This window comes from Onychomys torridus, chromosome 9, assembly GCF_903995425.1.
Source record: "Onychomys torridus chromosome 9, mOncTor1.1, whole genome shotgun sequence".
In the NCBI taxonomy this organism is placed as follows: Eukaryota; Metazoa; Chordata; class Mammalia; order Rodentia; family Cricetidae; genus Onychomys; species Onychomys torridus.
Genome location: NC_050451.1, coordinates 12448131 through 12465904, shown reverse-complemented (window position 1 = coordinate 12465904; position 17774 = coordinate 12448131). Strand labels below are relative to the sequence as shown.

At 36.4% G+C, this 17774-nt stretch overlaps 1 protein-coding gene and 1 pseudogene across 4 annotated transcripts in view; one reads left to right on the top strand and one right to left on the bottom strand.

The window, feature by feature from the left end:
- Window positions 1-17774, top strand: part of Nrg3 (neuregulin 3) — a 1086061-nt gene that overhangs the window by 32964 nt on the left and 1035323 nt on the right. The gene's annotated exons all lie outside the window — the stretch shown is intronic.
- On the bottom strand, window positions 8259-9310 carry LOC118590958 (annotated as a pseudogene).

The window sequence follows — 17774 nt, the reverse complement described above, 5'->3', positions numbered from 1 at the left end:
ACCCCATCGCAGCTTTTTGGGAGCCTGGAGCTGTAGATCTGACTGGTCATGAATACCACAGATGCTTCTTCCCTGCACAAGGGAACTGTTGAGAAGAATTATTATGACAAGATTTTTAAACTTAGTACTTGTTCCTAAAACTTCCCCTTGAAATAAAACTACATCAGGTAGTGGAGTTTATCCTTGGAATGTGTTAAGATTTGTGTCAGCAGATATTATTTCCAGAAAAATACTTTTATTTCGTTACCAATATTATGATAGTCACTTCTGCCCTATCAATTTGGTTCATGCCAAATGCTTTGAGTCTTACTACTATGTTTTTATCAGAGAAGCATTAGGAGGTATTTGGGCATTTGGCCAAATCATTGCTAATCATGTCAATTAGCCAACAGGAGAATTCATTTACTTTTGAGAAAGCAGCATGTGACACTTTTAGCTGAGTAAAGCTTGCCACAGCAGAAACCATGTCAGGTCACCAGCAATCACCCCTGTCCCTGACTCCCTCTCTTCAGGCACCACCAGTCCCTAGAGAGCATTCATTTTTGACCAGCTCTTGGCCAAGAGATGCTTTCTACTACACAGAAAATGACGCCCTCTGCAGCCTCTTGTGGCCAGACCTGAAGAAGTACTAGCCCGCCTACCTTTACTGTTTTTGATTGAAGTGATAGTCTGCACTGGCCTTTCTATTGTGACATATAGCTTGCTTCTTCAATGAGACTATCAGGAAGACAGTTTCTTCTAAGGGCCCTTCTGCCTGAAACCATGCTTTCTGCCTCCCAACTTTCCTGTTCACCAAAAAGCAAGCAAGCAAACAAACAAAAAACCAAACCAAAACAAATCCTCCAATTCTATAAAGGACAATGCAGCACAGTTAATCTGAATTACTTTGAACACTGAATATAGAAAGAACCTAAACAAAAACACAGAAACAACATCTTCCCAGAGTAAAAATTCTTTTCTTTTTAAAAAGGATCATAACTACCTATTTTAGGATTGCCATTGTGCTTAGGAAATGTACTCTGTATTATAGTAGGAATAAATGTTAATTACCAAAGATTATAAAGTGAAGGCAAGCAGAAATAAAAAAGAGTTCAAAATTATATTTATTAAGAAACAGATGGATTATTAATATTTTGAGTTCATGCTCTCCAGAAATTTGTACTGATTGCTGTAAAAACCTGCTTCATTTGTTCATGCTCTGATGGAGCTAAGTAAAGAGAATATTCAGCAGTTGATGACCAGGGATATGCTCTTTGACAAAAGGCCTTAATGCTGTCATGCTGAGGTGGTGTGCTTTTATTAGACTACCAATGGGGAAGGCCATTGACAAGTAAACCAGATGGCAGGGACTAGGGCATTCTGTGGAGAGAGAACTGAAGATCCCCACATCTTTAAGAACCATGTGCCCAAGCTAAGACTTTGCATGATAAGATAGAAGTTTGGTTGGAACCAGACCTTCAGGGGCCCCTTTTGGCTAGCTGTGTTCATTTAACTTAATACATTGTGTCTGTCCTCCCCTGGCCAATATTCTAAAGGCCATTGAATGTAGTAATAAGAGCCTGGCAATGGAGTCAGATAAATCTGGTGTGTAAACTTATGCAAGCTAATTAATGTCTCCAAGGCTTAATTTCCAAATCTTTAAAGTGGAAATGATTGCACTTTCTACCAGAAAGGCTGCAGGGAGGAAGGTCAGATAATATGTGGGAAGCAATGCAGAAGATGGCACCATCTTTAATCAGTTTTATGGTTGGATTTATTCAAGGTACATTGATGGAGTAACCAAGGGCTTCCTTAAGAAAGGTTAATTTAGCAGAGGCTGTAACGGAGCTTCAAATAAAAAGCAGTGGAAGCTGCAATTCTTTTCCACCCCATCTTTGGAATAATGAGCTGAGGTGTGCCATTGACCAGTGTCCTCATGCAGAGCCCAATGCTATTATAGTCCTAGTGTTTATAATCTTAAGGAGGAGGTGAGGCTTTTCTTACTCTTTCTCACCTAGTCTCACATAGCAACTTCTTCATATCATCTTAAGTGGAGATGGTCAGCAAATGCACCGAGGCCACTGTGACCCTCAGTCTCTGCTTTTCTAGGACAGATAACACATTTCCTCCAATTCCAATGGATATATACTTTAAAAGATGTTTAAACCATATTGTAACTTTTAGGAAAGGAAGTTCAAAGTCTGTGAGATGCGATGGTTCCATTAAATGAATAGCCTACATGTGCAGCTTCTGTGGCCAGTGGTAGGTAGACTATCCAGGCCCTGGCTTCTAATGTGACACACTAGCTGCTACATGTATAAAATATCACTTCTGTGTGCATTTCAGTAGTTATTAACAAATTGATAGATTCTTTCTGATTCATAAAATATAAGGATTTTTAATTATTCTTGTTTATATTTTTGTAATTGACATATATTACTTTTCTAATGAAAACATTTTTAGATATTTAAAATTATATTTTTAAATTGTTTTTACACTCATTTTCATACAACTTTATATATTCTCGTTTCACATTTCCCACATGTTCCCACAGAACTTGCTCAGGTGTTCTGTTAGCAACTTTAACAATAAAATTACTGCAAATAGGGAACCCTAAGAGTGAATGCAGAGGTTGTTCTAAAGCATGCAGGTTGCTCTCTAGAGACTTGAGTTGGACTCTTCCTTTGGTTATTTACTAGGTATAAATTCTGGTTTTACCTCCTCATGCACAGAATGAGGGAAATGATGTCTCCCTTAAGCAATTTTTAGGTTATCTTATGATTCAAACTAAGTATAAAAGTAAACTATGAGCACAAATACCCACAGCTGATTTTTATTATGATTCATTATTGTTATATCCTGTGAAGGCCCCAGTTTTGTTTTTATTGAAGGTCTTGTGGGCAAGTGTCTTGCATTGGGGTAATTTATATTTTATTAAAATGTTCTATCCTCATTAATGGACTATTCCCTTTGAAAATTAGCTAATAAAATTTATGGCTTTTTGTGGCAACACTGGGATATATGTTGTCCAATTCCTTCATAAAAAGGTCTTTTCATGTATTTAGTATCAATCAGACCTGGGACTATTTGCTTTTCTATCCTCCCCTTCCAAGGGCCTATTGTCTGTTAAATGTGCCTGATATTTAGTGTTGAATATTAAACATCTCTACTCATGGCTGTTCCTGGCTTGGAGAGACCAGGCTCTAAAAGTTGGCAAAAGTGCTGACTTTCTTCTTGGATGTGCAGATGCTTAATATAAGTGTGGAGCAATTAGAACACATTTTAAATGTTTTTTTTATGGTAGTCAACCCATCTCTGTATACATCTTTGCTATATATTTCCACATTACAACCAAAACATCAAATAATATTCCATTATATTCTGTGTTCAGCTGTGGGGTTGTTCTTTCTTTTCTAACTCCTCTGCAATATGCACCTACTTGGCATTATTATTATTATTATTATTATTATTATTATTATTATTAGGCAGAGCTGGGGACCAAACCCAGGGCCTTACGCTTGCTAGGCAAGCACTCTACCACTGAGCTAAATCCCCAACCCCTACTTGGCATTATTGAACTTAAGAGTGTTCATTGATCACCATCAATGGTCAGGAGAAAATGACAAGACAACTTTTAGGGAACCTGGAGTTACCTGGAGCTTTGGGGGATCTGCCCACTGACCTAGATTTACTCTCTCTGATGACACAGGAAAGTCTTACAATAATCTTCACAATGTCTCTGAACTTTGGTGAGTCACAAATCAGGGGAGCTTATTGATTCTGGGAAATGCATATTACTCTTGTCCAGGACAAGGAGCTCTTGTCTGTCTAGCAAGGTGAGCAATTCCACCCATTGGTAGACCAGTAGCCATATGTAAATTACACAAACAAGTATATATTAGCAATTTATCTATCATATTATATATATTAAATATGTATAAATTTGTATGAAAATATCACTTCAACATGTAATCGATGTAAAAATGTGATTAGAATACTCCATATTTTCTGAATTTTCAGTAATCATTCTAGCTTCAATTTAGATTTGGAGTTTATCTGAATTCAGATTCACCATATGTCAAGTGTCCTCTTGCTTCCTGTCCTAACAGCCATGGACAGTAGAAGTCTACTTTATTCTAGTTTGTCCCTTAGAGAAATGGTTATTTCTTTTCCTTTCAGTAAATACTAAGTGGATATCTAACATTTTCAACATTTTCATTGTTTCAGGAAATACTAAGTGGGCATCTAACGTTTTCAACATTTTTGTGTTTCAGCTCTGTGACCATATAAAATGAAATTTGGTCAAAAGTAAAAATCCTAATAATAAGAAGTATAAAGGAAGTGACTTTTTAAAGGTCTATGTGTCATATAAACAACTGGATGTGAGTTTTGACACATTAGAGGTAGAGCTTCATCCAGTTTCAAATTGTAGGATCGATAAAATATAAGCATTGGCATAGTTGGGCTCTAAGTAACACCACAAAGAATTAACAGTCACCCTGTAAGAACAACATAGGCCATTGGAGAAAATTAGTAAATTCAAGGTACTTCCATGAAAGTGAGAGTGTGCCATTTAGGTGTCAGGTACAGAAAAAAAAAAATGACTATGACCAAATACTTTGGTCTAGAAGCAGATCATGCCAACCACAGACCTTGGTTTGTGTTTGTATTTAGGCACCTCATTTTTGGGCATCTCCTGACTTGCTTGGGTGACTGGTGATACATAAAAATATGTTGGCTTTCTGCTGTGTGGTGTCTCCTCATGGTATTTCATGTTCTGATACATTTTCAAATTTAATTTTCATAAAAAGTCTCAAAGTGGAGAGTATGAACATCTTCATTTAATGGATGATAGAATTTGAAACGTAGTACTATTAAGAATATGGATGCTGGCCCATGCTAATATTTCCTGGAGGAATCTAAAACTTTGGTACAATTCTGGCCCATTCTAAAACTTATATTTTTAGTTTATACTGCTTTCCTAATTAGATAATATAATGGCTAAAAATATAAATAACCACCAGAGATTGTAAACATATCCTGGTTTATGGAGAAGCTTGATAATATGTTGTCTAATTTTTGCCAGGTTAGATTGAAATTAAATTATTAAGTACACTTAAATCATTTAACTTATTCAAGAACCAATTCAGATCCACTTTACATTAAGAGTTTCCTACTTCAAGACCCTCATTTGAAATTCATATCTCCTTCCCTTGATCTCCATAAACAGTTTACACATCTCATGGTGCATAATAAACCTCCTGTGTTTATAAGCTATCAATGAGCATGTTTTATCTGGCTTTTCTCTACAGCCACTCCTGTGTCTTCAGAACAAAGTAACTGCTGCAAGGACTATTACATTGTGTCTGATGAATACGCTGAATGGTTAGACGGATAGTTAGGAGAATGATGGATGACAGGAGGAAAGAAAATACTTCTGTGCGTTTCAGAATGAGAGAGCCATTTGTATTAATTATTTTGAGAATAGATTTTGGGTAAGGCTCTTTAATTATGAAGGCAACCATGCACAACTGTTTGAGAGGAGAAAAGGACATGGACAACTGAAATGATCACCTGCTTGAAGTGGTAAGTGTTCTTGCTCCCCATGCACAGGCTTACCATCAACCATGTGCAGTTTGTCTAGGATTTCACAGAAGTAGCTACACACATTTTTAGAAAACATCTTTTCCCATAGCCCCCTTCAAGCTGTATGTCAGAGCATTGGGCATTGCAGAAACCAATTCTTATCAGCTTTGGGGGAGGATAAAACATAACTAATGTTTCAGGAAACAGGGACATGTTTACTTTCTTCTTTTTAAATGTGTTTTAGAGAAAAGTTGCCAAGTGATAGATGCTGAGTTCAAAGGAAAACTATGGGTTGATGATGAAAGAGAGCTTTGCACTGGAATATCTGTGACTTTTGCCATCTGACGTGACTTTACATCTGCTGTATTTAGAATGCTTCTTGATAGTTAGGTCAAGGTGTACAGTTTTCCAATGTTTGATTTGAAGGACTGTGGCCCTTCACCCTCTTCTGCTCACTTCAGTTTTGGTGTTGATGTTATTCAGTTGGGTTTTACTTCTATCATAAAGGCAGATGAAACACTAATGTAATCTGTGACAGCATTTCAGAATCCTCATGTCAAGCACTCTCTAATCTATTTTGGATTACATGCAAAAGATATATAAGACACCAGCCCCATTAATTCTGTTTTCTGGATTTTTCTACTTGTAAATGGTTTTCCTCAGGCTATGCTTTAGAAGTGAATGATGATACATAAAGGTGTCCCATCTTAATCACCACAGTCCTTTTAAGAGGAGTGTGTATCCCTTCTGATTTCATTAGGAAATTATTTAAAATGCATAGGAAGGCACTGTAGGCAGGCATGAACTGCCGAGAGATTTTTATCCTTTGGTCTTACTAATAATGTGTTATTAATTTTCTTTGGTGTTTTTACCTGCTGTATTTAGTTTCATTGACTGTGTCTATAACTCTGGATTTCTTTTTATGCATTGGCATGTCACTAATCATGAGTAGTGAATGTAATGATTATATTTCACCTGTCCAAGAAGTTTGGGATGCATTTAGTACTTAGCAACTCACTGCCCTTTGACTTACTTCACAGCACTAACTATTGTTATGTTATTACTGAAGCACACATATAAACATATATATAAGCACATCATATAAACTTTGCTTTGGTTCAGTTATATGACAAAGCTGTTCTGTTCCAATTGTTGCTTTGATGGAGCAGTAAATGCAAAAAAAAAAAACAACAGGAATCTGTTGAGTCACTGTTGGGATCAGCTCAAGAATTGTCTGGAAAGAACTTAGCCAAAACTGTCAAATGCAAAACACTTTCTAGGAAATATAATGTGCCACAGGGATAAAGAGAAATGTGGATTTGGGTATAGGGTATAATATATAGGATTCAAGGCTAGTCTTGTAAGTGTGGATATGCTGTTGCTCAAGCAACATTTATTAGAGACTGTCCTTCCTTGTTAGTGTGTTTATAGCACTTTTGTTTGGAGTGCATTTGCTAAGAAAGTTATTTCTAGTCCTGTTCTATTGGTCCATATGTTGGCTCTCTTTTTCCAATATCATGCTGGTATAATTACCCTTTAATGTGAATAATGATGGCTCTGGATTTGTTCTTTTATTCTGAGACAGCTTTGGCTATTTTAGATCTTTTTTTTTTTTTTTTTTTTTTTTGCTTTCATATAAACTATAGGATTGTTTTCTTCTAGGTTTATGAAGAAACATCTTTGGTATTTTCTTTTTTATTAATGAAAATGTGATGTGAGATTTTTTTAAAAAACAAGACAACATAATTCTTGTTAGCTTTGATGAACAGTGAATAAAGAAAATTAACTTATACCTGAATGGCATGTTTAACAATAAAAAAATTTAAACAACCACAAAAAGTAAAAACTTCCAACAATGAAAAGCAGGATTTGTGTTAAGGGCACAAAGATGCCCTGCAGCAGATTCTGCCTTTACTGGTGTGTCTTCTATTACTAAGTTAGAGACAGGCTGGGCTCCTCATAGGCAAGATGGTTAAAGGGCAGAAAGACAGTCACACAGAACACCACACTGGCTAAGATCCTCAGGGTCCAGTGCAGAGCTGACTTTGTGCATGGGAGGCACATGTATACTGGCAAGTAGTCAGGCAGACACTATTCAAAAGCTAATCTGTCCTGTATTCATTGAATGATGTTGGAGAAACTTTGGGCTTTATTTTTTATTTTTATTTTTAATTTTATGATTTAAATTTTATTCTTTAAATTCTTTAATTTTTAAATAACAAGGTCACTGAAACTCATGGACGCTACAAAGAACCTTATGCAGTAGTTAGGTAAAACATTCAAGCAGTTTTTATCCATACACACACAATATAGCTTTATTTGAGATTTCAATTTTCCTCTTCAGTGTGAATGTGGAATATTAGGGAGCCTTTTACATGTCAAGGTGCAGGAAGCAGAGATCACCTTTCCATCCTACCTCCATTTACCTGCTAGAAGTAAAATTAAATAAGTAGAAATGACTATCATATATATATGTGTGTGTGTGTGTGTGTGTGTGCGTGTGTGTGTGTGTGTGTGTATGCATGTATATTTTAATGTACACAATGTAACAAGAGCAACAGACTTGAAATTGCAACCACCAAACAAACTCAGGATAGCTGTTGTTCCCTTTAATTGGCAAATACAACACAGAGGACATTGTCTATGCCTGTGGAAGTCAGCAAAGAGGAGGTGTGGAGGCTCTTTTCTTTATTAATCTTTTTTAAATTTAGGTTTTTCTAAAGTACTATCTAAAGGCATATATCTATACAGCTCATTTTACTCAAATATGCCATCTCCCTCTGTTCATCCTTATCTGAGGACAAGCTCTTTTAATTCACTAACATGGACATAAGGAGCTTCAGGATGAACAGGCTGTGATCTGCACTCTTGTGTTCCATGGACTTGTGCTCTGCTTCAGACCTATGGGGATCATTTAACCTTGTTAAAAGGAACTGAGACTTCTGGAGATCCCACTGGCTGTTTTATGTGCTGGCTGTGGCTGTGGATTGTGTGACTGTCATGGTGTTAGTGTGCCGACTTAAGTTGTGAGCTATCTCTAGTTGCTGCTGTGCTGCCTGTGCATAGTGCTGCTAGAGTTTCATCTACATCTGCAATTGTTGCAACTGAGAAGTGGAAGAGCCCAAGCAGTTAAGCTTTTCCACTGAAGAACATATCACTCCTCATAACTGAGATAACAGCTCTAGTACCCATGGCTTCTCTATTGCTTAGAGTATGAACTCTGAAAGGAAGATATCCACCAATAGAACTGCTAAGAAAGTACATGCTTCACCTATGAGCACTAGGTCCATCTACTTTCCAATCAGGATGAAGCATTTTAAGTACATCACAAATGCCACTAGATTCATCTAAATCTCCTTGGTCTCTGTGTTCAATGGTCAGATGAACTGCAAAGTCATCTTTGACATGATTAGGATTGCCTCCAGGTAATGTTGCACATATTGAACAAATTACTTCTGTTGATGTTTCTGTATGTTCAGAAGTAACATGTTCTTGAGGAGATGTATCCACATAGCCTCAATAGGAACAGGTAAAAGACTGTGGCTGCTCTACAGAGAAAGCTTCCCCCCCAAAGTTGAAATCAAAATCTACCCTTGGGCAGTTAGTTGTATACTTTGTTGTTGCCTCAGTTTCATAAGAAGATACAAAAAGATCCATAATCATAGCAAGTTAAACACTTATTTTTGGGACCTCAAAAATTTTCATTTAAATATAAATCACAGCTAACATCTTCATGTCGGGACATCCTAGTCCTGACATGTGTGTCATGGCCCCTCCATGACTCCTGGTGGCAATGTGCCCCACAGTTGACTTCCTGCACTGTCTAGGTTTTGTCCCAAGGCAGGGTGGTCAAGGGAGATGGGAGGCCATCTTTTATATTTTCATGAGAATTTCATCATGTTTATAAATCCTTAAGGCAACACAGACATTTTAGTGTTAATGTTTCTAGTCTACGATCATAGGAGGCCTTTCCATTTCTTTGAGTCCTCATGAATTTCTTTTATTAGTGCTTTGTGATTTTCATGGTAGAGGTCTCTTAATTTCTTGGTAAATTTATTCCTGGATTATTTTTTAGTGGTTATAAATGAGATCACTTCCATGATTTCTTTCTCTGTATTTGTTATTGATGTATAAAAATCATACTCACTCCCTACAAAAAGTTGCTCAAAGTAGATGAAAGACATCAGGTAAGACCAGAAATTAGGAAATTATGAAATGAAATTATTTGGTAAACAGTTCAAGTTATCAGTATAGGCAATGCTTTTGTTTGTTTGATTTTGTTTTATAAGATGCCAAAAGCATAAATATCCAAAGCAAAGTAAGTGATTGTACATGGCAGAAGAAACAGTCAACAAGATGAAAGGATGGTTTACAAGATGGGAGACTTTTTTTCTCAAATCATTTACCTGACAAATAATACATATTTAGAATATATAAACAACTAAATAACAGCAATAAAAGCCAGATAATCCAGCCACAAATGGATACTCCTCAAAAAAAGGATACACAGCAAGCCAATACATTTATGAAAATAAAATGCTCAGTTTTATTAGTCTTCTGTAGTATCAAAATACAAATTAAAACCACAAAGAGATATGACCTTATCTCAGTTAGAGTATCTAGTACCAAAAGGACAAACAATAACTGCTGCAGACAGGGATGCAGAGAACAGGGAACCTTTGCACATTATTGTTGAGAATATGGATTAATGTAGCCATTATGAGACCATTATAGAAGTTCCTAAAAATAGAACTACTACATGATCCAGCTATCCTATATCTGAGTCGTAAGTCAGAGGAAATGGAATCTGGATAATAAAAGATACCTCTGTTTCAGTGTTTGTTGCCACGTTTTTCACAATTCACTATCACAAAGCTGAGATACTGCATCCAGATCCATTCATGGCTGAATGAGTGAAGAGAGTGTAGTATAGACTGAATAGAATATTATTCATATGTAGAAAAGAATGGCATCCAATAAATTTCATAGAAATGGATGGAACTAGAAGACACTATGTTAAATTACAGACAGAAAGATGAAGTGTATATTATCCTATGCTATATGTGGATTTTAAAAATTCTATCTGAATATAGAATAGTGATTACTAAAACTTGGAAGGAGTGGGAGGAAAAGGAAAGAGACAGTTTGATAATGAGGACCCAAGCAGAAGGAATTCAATCCTGTTTTGTGTAGCTTAGAGGAGGAACTATGATTCACTACAACATATTCAATATTTAATGGAAAACTATAGAGTAACAAGGCTTCCAAACATAAAATAATGATAAGGAGATGAAAATATAACCCCTATTTGTTTAGAACACAGTGAAAATGGGTACTGAAACATCATAGTGTCTTCACATATGTGTGCAATTACTACATATTAATCTATACTTACAAAGTTATTTATTTGGAAATGCTAGCTGGTTGATTGTTACACATTTTATCGGTGTATCAAATTAAGTGTGCACCATATATTAGGAACTCAAACTAGTATTGGTTGGATGTTTTCATCATATCATCATTATCATCATCATCATCATCAAATTTGATATTGATTCAAATGATTAATATCTGGTTTTGAATAAAAACACATTATGTGAACTTGTGTTTATGCACATATTATAGATGAAGCACACATTGTTTTTATTTTAAGGAAAAAAGGATTTATTTTGGCTTACAGTTCAGGGGGATAGAGTCCATCATGGTGGGGCAGACATGGCAACAGGCACAGTAGTAGGAACAAGAAGCTGGCTAATCCCAGTACACCTGCACACAGAAGCAGAGAGCAAACAGCAGGTAGAGTCAGACTACAAAACCTCAAAGCCCTCTTCCAGTAAGGGACTTCCTTCAATAAAGCTCCATTTCATAAAGGCTCTGTAATCTTCCCAAATAGTATATCTTAAGATGTATCTGGCTCATTGCTTACACAGACTTTGCAAATTATTGACAGACCACATGCTTCCAAATTGACATAAGGTGAGATGTGATGTTGAAGAGATTTAAGATATCAAAAGCAAGATGACCAAAAGACTGAGGATCTAGTTCCCTTAAAGTCCTAAAAGATCATCTAGAGGTGCCACCAAGGGATTCTGTTTGAGAGCCAATTTTTTTATTAAGAAAAATTTTATTCATTTTACATTCTAATCAAAGATCCCCCTCTTTCCTCCTCCCTCTTCTCCAGCCTCTCCTTCCCTCAATCCATCCCCCATTCCCTCCTACAAGAAGGTAAGGCCTCCCACAGGGAGTCAGCAGACCCTGGAACATTTAGTAGAGACAGCTCCAAGCCCCTCCTCCTGCCTCCAGGCTTTGTGAGGTGTCCCATCATAGGTAGTGGGCTCTAAAAAGCCAGGGATAGGCAAAGAAAGAAGTGACTGGTATGGGTGGTGCAGACCGGAAGAGCCTGCCTTGATTCTCTTCCTCTGGAAAGTTTGTTTTGTGTTTGTAAGGTTTTATTATTTACTAGTTCCTCTTTCACCTTCACTACACCCCCAAAGACACTAATATGTGAAAATATATGAAAATTACACGACAATAAATTAGTATTTTGAGGCAGGCCTCCAGGCAGAATGAACAGCAAGTACCAGGTTACAGTGGGAGCTAACGTTCTATGGCGTACGAATTATGTATCTTTAAGGAAGGGACCTTTGGCCTCAGTTTTAAAGCGTTAGGCAGGGAGTACCCTGGGACAAAGAGGGTTTCATGAGAGATAGTCCCTTGATTGCTCTCCTTCAGTAATCTACTATGACTCTAGTCTACTACAGTAGACTAGGTAGACTCTTAAAGTCGCCACCCTTCATCCCCAACACCCCACAATTGAAAAGTTCAAAGGCGAAACTCATTGAAGTTGATTCTCTTCCAGTAGTACCTTTTTCATTTAACCCTGGCCCTGGCACCCTAATCTCAGCTCACTCAATGTGGTTCTTACCTTCTAGTCTTACTCCACCAGACTTTGGATCAGACCATATCCAAGCTTAACAAATAGGACTGCTTATCTTTAACAAGTAAGTAATCTATGACATTATTTTGCCTTAGACTTTTGTTATTTTTCTTCCTGAATAGAACTTTCTTCTTTGCCAGGATCTCTGTGAGTTCGAGGCCAGCCTGGTCTACAGAGCGAGATCCAGGAAAGGCACAAAGCTACACAGAGAAACCCTGTCTCAAAAAAAAAAAAAAAGAACTTTCTTCTTTAATTTGGAATAAGATGAAATTCAAAGGTTCTGTATTTATTCCTAGCCAATAGAGCAAACAACCATATTATTTTATCTATACTCCAAAATTTCAATACATTATATGCATAATATTAAATATCAGTATATATAATATTTTATAAGACAGGATTTTTCATCCATAATATGCTTTATTCAATTCATAGTTTATGAACACCTTTACACTATCATATATAGATTCCAATAGCAATTATTTAATTTTTGGATGAAGAGAAATTTCTTCTATTCATTTCCTTGCATTCATTTCTGCATGTTTTCCTAATGTCTTATAGTGTATGATGGTCTGTGGCTAAATGTTTTTATACAATGACAATAACTTTTAGAATAATTTCTTCCATATAGTTTTTTGGTCTAATTATATGTACATTGCTTGTCTCTCAATATATATCAAAATTGCCCTCAGATGTTATTACCTATGTCAGGTGGGAATGTTTGAGTACACCAATTCCTAGACTCTGCTAAGTTAGTGCCAATACTTACAACAACAATCAAGCAGTCTGTAAGTGAATGCCTTGCTCCTATGATGAGAGGGAAATGGAATTCCATTAGTCTAATTTCCACTTAGTTACTAATGAGATTTATTTTTCTTTTTTTCTTTTTCTTTTTTTGTTTTTGTTTTTGTTTTTTTGAGACAGGGTTTCTCTGTGTAGCTTTGCGCCTTTCCTGGATCTCGCTCAGTAGACCAGGCTGGCCTCGAACTCACAAAGATCTGCTTGCCTCTGCCTCCTGAGTGCTGGGATTAAAGGTGTGCACCACCACTGCCTGGTGAGATTTATTTTTCTTATGTTTAACTTTTTTTGTTATTTATTTATATTTTCTTAATTTTTCTTTGTTGGGTCATACTGACCTGTGTGGTTTTTTTTTTTTTAATTACTCTACCTTATTATCTAACTTGAGATAGTTTCCAGTGCATATTGATAGTAGTGACTCCATATCTGCCATAAATACCATATGGCTTTGTTTGGTTCAGGTTCTCCTGGTATTTGTGTTTTCCCTCACAGAAGAAATCTTACTAATTCTCATATGATTTATGACTTGCATTATTTTTGTTACTGCATTTTTTTATATTTAAGAATTAATGTCTCCACAAGGACTTTTAATGGAGATGTCATATTTAGTGTATAATTTTGATTGTTTACATGCATCTAGTCTGTTGTATTTTCTATTTATTCATTATTATTAACTTTATGGTTAGCCATAACTGTTGATTTAATAAAACCTAGACTCATTTGGGGAGAGCGCCTTAATGAGTGACTATCTACATTGAATGGTATATCTAGAATTTTCTTTGGTCCACCAAGAAGCTCCCAAAGAAAGACATGGACACTTATTATTAATTGTATATTCTTGACCTTAGCTTAGTCGTGCCCTGCTGCCTCTTTTAACTTAATTTTACCTGCTTCTATTCATGTAATTTTGCCTCAGGACTTTTTACCTTTCATTTGCTCTGCATGTCGTACTTTCCTACCTCCTCTGTGTTTTCTTTCTCCTCAAGCCTAAATTTTTCCTCCTACTTACTCCTCTGCCTGTAAGTCATGCCTTTATCTTCCTCCCGTGCTATTGGCCATTCAACTTTTTATTAGACCAATTAGGTGCCTTAGGCAGGCAAGGTAAAATAGCAACACATCTTTACATAATTAAACAAATGCAACACATATTCATATAGTTAAATAAATATGCTGCAAAATAAACTAATGCAACACATCTTTGCATAGTTAAACAAATGGCAATGGTTGTGTCTATGAAGGATGTCTTAATTAACTTAATTGGTGTGGGAAAAAGTCCATTGTGTATGGCACCATTACGTAGACAAAGGAGTCTGAATAGTGTAAGAATGGAAAAACAAACCTATAAGCATGGACAAGAAAGCAAATAAGCATGTATGAATGTACTCACTTCTGTCTGCTCATGACTATGGATGTGAAGAGACTAGCTGTGTCATGGTCCTGCTGCCTTGACTTCCATGAAATTCTAACTGTCAGCTGGAGTTGTCTTGAGATATTGCAATGTTTGTACTTCTTCTAGTTAAAGTTATTCATCTTTGTGAAAATTCTACACCTTTCCTTCATATAATTGCTGTGGATATCGCTCTGTGTAAATAAAGTTCTGATTGGCCAGTGGTCAGGCAGGAAGTATAGGCGGGACAAGAGAGTAGAGAATTCTGGGAAGTAGAAGGTTGGAGGGAGACACCGCCTACCGCTGCCATGAGAAGCAACATGTAAAGACACCGGTAAGCCACAAGCCACGTGGCAAAGTATAGACTAACAGAAATGGGTTAATTTAAGATAGAAGAAGTAGATAACAAGCAGCCTGCCACGGCCATACAGTTTGTAAACAATGTAAGTCTCTGTGTACTTTCTTGTTTGGGTCTGAGCGACTGTGGGACTGGCGGGTAAGAGAGATTTGTCCTGACTGGGCCAGGCAGGAAAACTCCAACTACATATAATTATTTCATATAATTAGCCCTTTTGTATTACATTCTTAGTGTTTCTTTTTTATCTTTACTCGACTTCTCTGTGTAAATGGAATACTGTAAGTAATAATTGTCCAGGATGCTATTAAAGAAAATGCCTATAGTTGTTAGTTTACTATACATGTTAAGTTATGAATAAATGTTGAAATATTTTAATAGGCTTTCACTCCTTTATTAGACTATATATGAGACAATATACTATAATATGTGCATGCCTTTTATACTTAACTAAGAGCTACTTTCGAATCCCTTGTGATTTGCAATTACTTACATTTTTAACAAAATTTCCTTTTGCATTTTATTTTATTACATGATTCTTTGTGATTTAATGTTTCAAGATTTATATTTATACTTATAGTGTAAAGTCAATGTTACTTCTGTACCTTCTGTCTTTGAAGAGGTCAGATTAAGTACCAATTAATATTGGTTTCTTACATAAACTGAAAACCATTCCATCCTTTTCTTCACTCTTGAGTTAAAAATTTATATACATTTGATTGGAAAGTCTTTGCCTAGCCTTTTAATCTGAGATAGTGTCTGTCTTTGAAGTTGAGGTTTATTTCTAGTATGCAGCAGAAAGATGGATCCTGTTTCTGTATCAATTCTGTTAGCCGTGTCTTTTTATAGGTGTATTGAGTCCATTGATATTAAGGGATATAAATGACCAGTGATTGTTAATTCCTATTATCTGGACTGGATCTTCTGCATGGGAGGGACAATTGTGTAGCTTGGTCTGCTTCAAGGGCTCCTAACAGTGATAACAGGGTCTATCCCTGGTTCATGAACTGGCTTTTTGGAGTCCATTGCCTATGGTGTGACACCTTGCACAACCTTCATGCAGCAGGGAGGTGCTTGGACATGTATTAGCTGAATGTTTTGGGATTTGCTGAGTCCTCATGGGAAGCCATACATTTTCAGAGGAGGGACTAGGGGGTGGGCTGGGGAAAGGAAAGGTTGGGGAGGAGCAGGAGGAGGGATGAAGGAGAGATCTGTGGTTGGTATATAGGAATGAATAAAAAAATTCTTAATAAAAAATTTTTAAAAAGAATTTAGATTCACCTATAAGCTCTTTATTTTTAGAATGGTAATTCTTAAAATCCCATTTGAAAACTTCAGTTTTATTTCTTAAAAGAATTACACGTATCTTGCTTGAAAGCATTCTCTTGGATAGCATGGAGAGAAGGCAGAACAAGCTGAAGCTTAGTGGATGGGGCTAGTTCACTCTATAGGACAACACATTCTGCAATAATTTCTCTAGTGATGAAAGAGCCTATTGAGTGCATCATGTTTGCAAGCCTATTCACCTTTTTTTCCTGCCTCTAGTAGTTTGTGTAAGTTACATTTTGCTATGAGATATCCTAACATTTTGGTATGTCTTTCATGTTTACCTCTTATCAAGTTTCTCATGTGTCATATAGCACCTTCCTATTTCATTCCTTAATTACAGTAGCAGTTTGACTTTTAGAGATCATCATTGGAAATCATATTTCTGAATGTATCACCCACCTATGTATATGACTACTTTACTCCACTTCTTCAACCAAACAGAATTTCTTATATGGCAAGGTGGACTGTCTTTACGTATCGAGTTCATCCTCCCTGTTGACTGTCAGCTCTTTGTGTTCTCTTCTTGTTTGTCCACACTCCCCAGACACAGTGTCTCTACCCTGGCTGACAGATTCCTAAAAGCACTCAGCCTCTCCTCGATACCAGATTCCCACATAATGTTTTATTCTTCAAATGTTTCTCTAACTCTCCTTTGTCTCTATATTCCATCCTTCTCTGTCACATTACATTTTGTTCGGACTGACATTATATTTATGACACTACATTAGGTTTGTATATTTGCAAACCCACCTTGTTATTTTCTTCAGCTACAGTGTAAGCAGAGTCCTGGCACCCAGGAGTCACAAGGAGAATATTTATAGGGTGTGTGTGCTGTCAAAGGGGCTGTGCACCAGCAGTTTCATTGTATGTCTCAAACCCTGAGCAGAAGTGTTAATTACTGTTGAATGGATGCTGAGTGCATGGAGAATGCATGATAAATTTTCAGTAAAGCCTGTCAGACCCCAGTGGAATTTATGGAGAAAAGTAGTAGGAGGTAACTTAGGGTCATATCATCATTTAGTATGTGAGTGGGAGAAAGGAGATCTGGGAATGAGAATAACAGAGAGAGGGCATGTTTCTTAGTTGTGTGGATAGTATAAGCTAGCGCACTTTAGCAGTTACATCAGCAACATGCATCTTTTCTATTTCATGTTTTAAACATTTGTTTCAAGACACCAGATACTACTTTTGGATAATATTTGAATCAATTCATCATCATATATTTTAGTGTTATTTTTAATGATAACATTATAAAATCATTTGGAAAGAAAGTGATCTGAAATCCCAAACTGTATATAAGATATTTGCCAACCAGGCTAGGGTTTTCTGCTTTCTTTCCCTCTGAAATGTATTGAGTGCTTTGCAAGATCACTTCTGGAGTTTAGCTACATCTTTTGATTTTT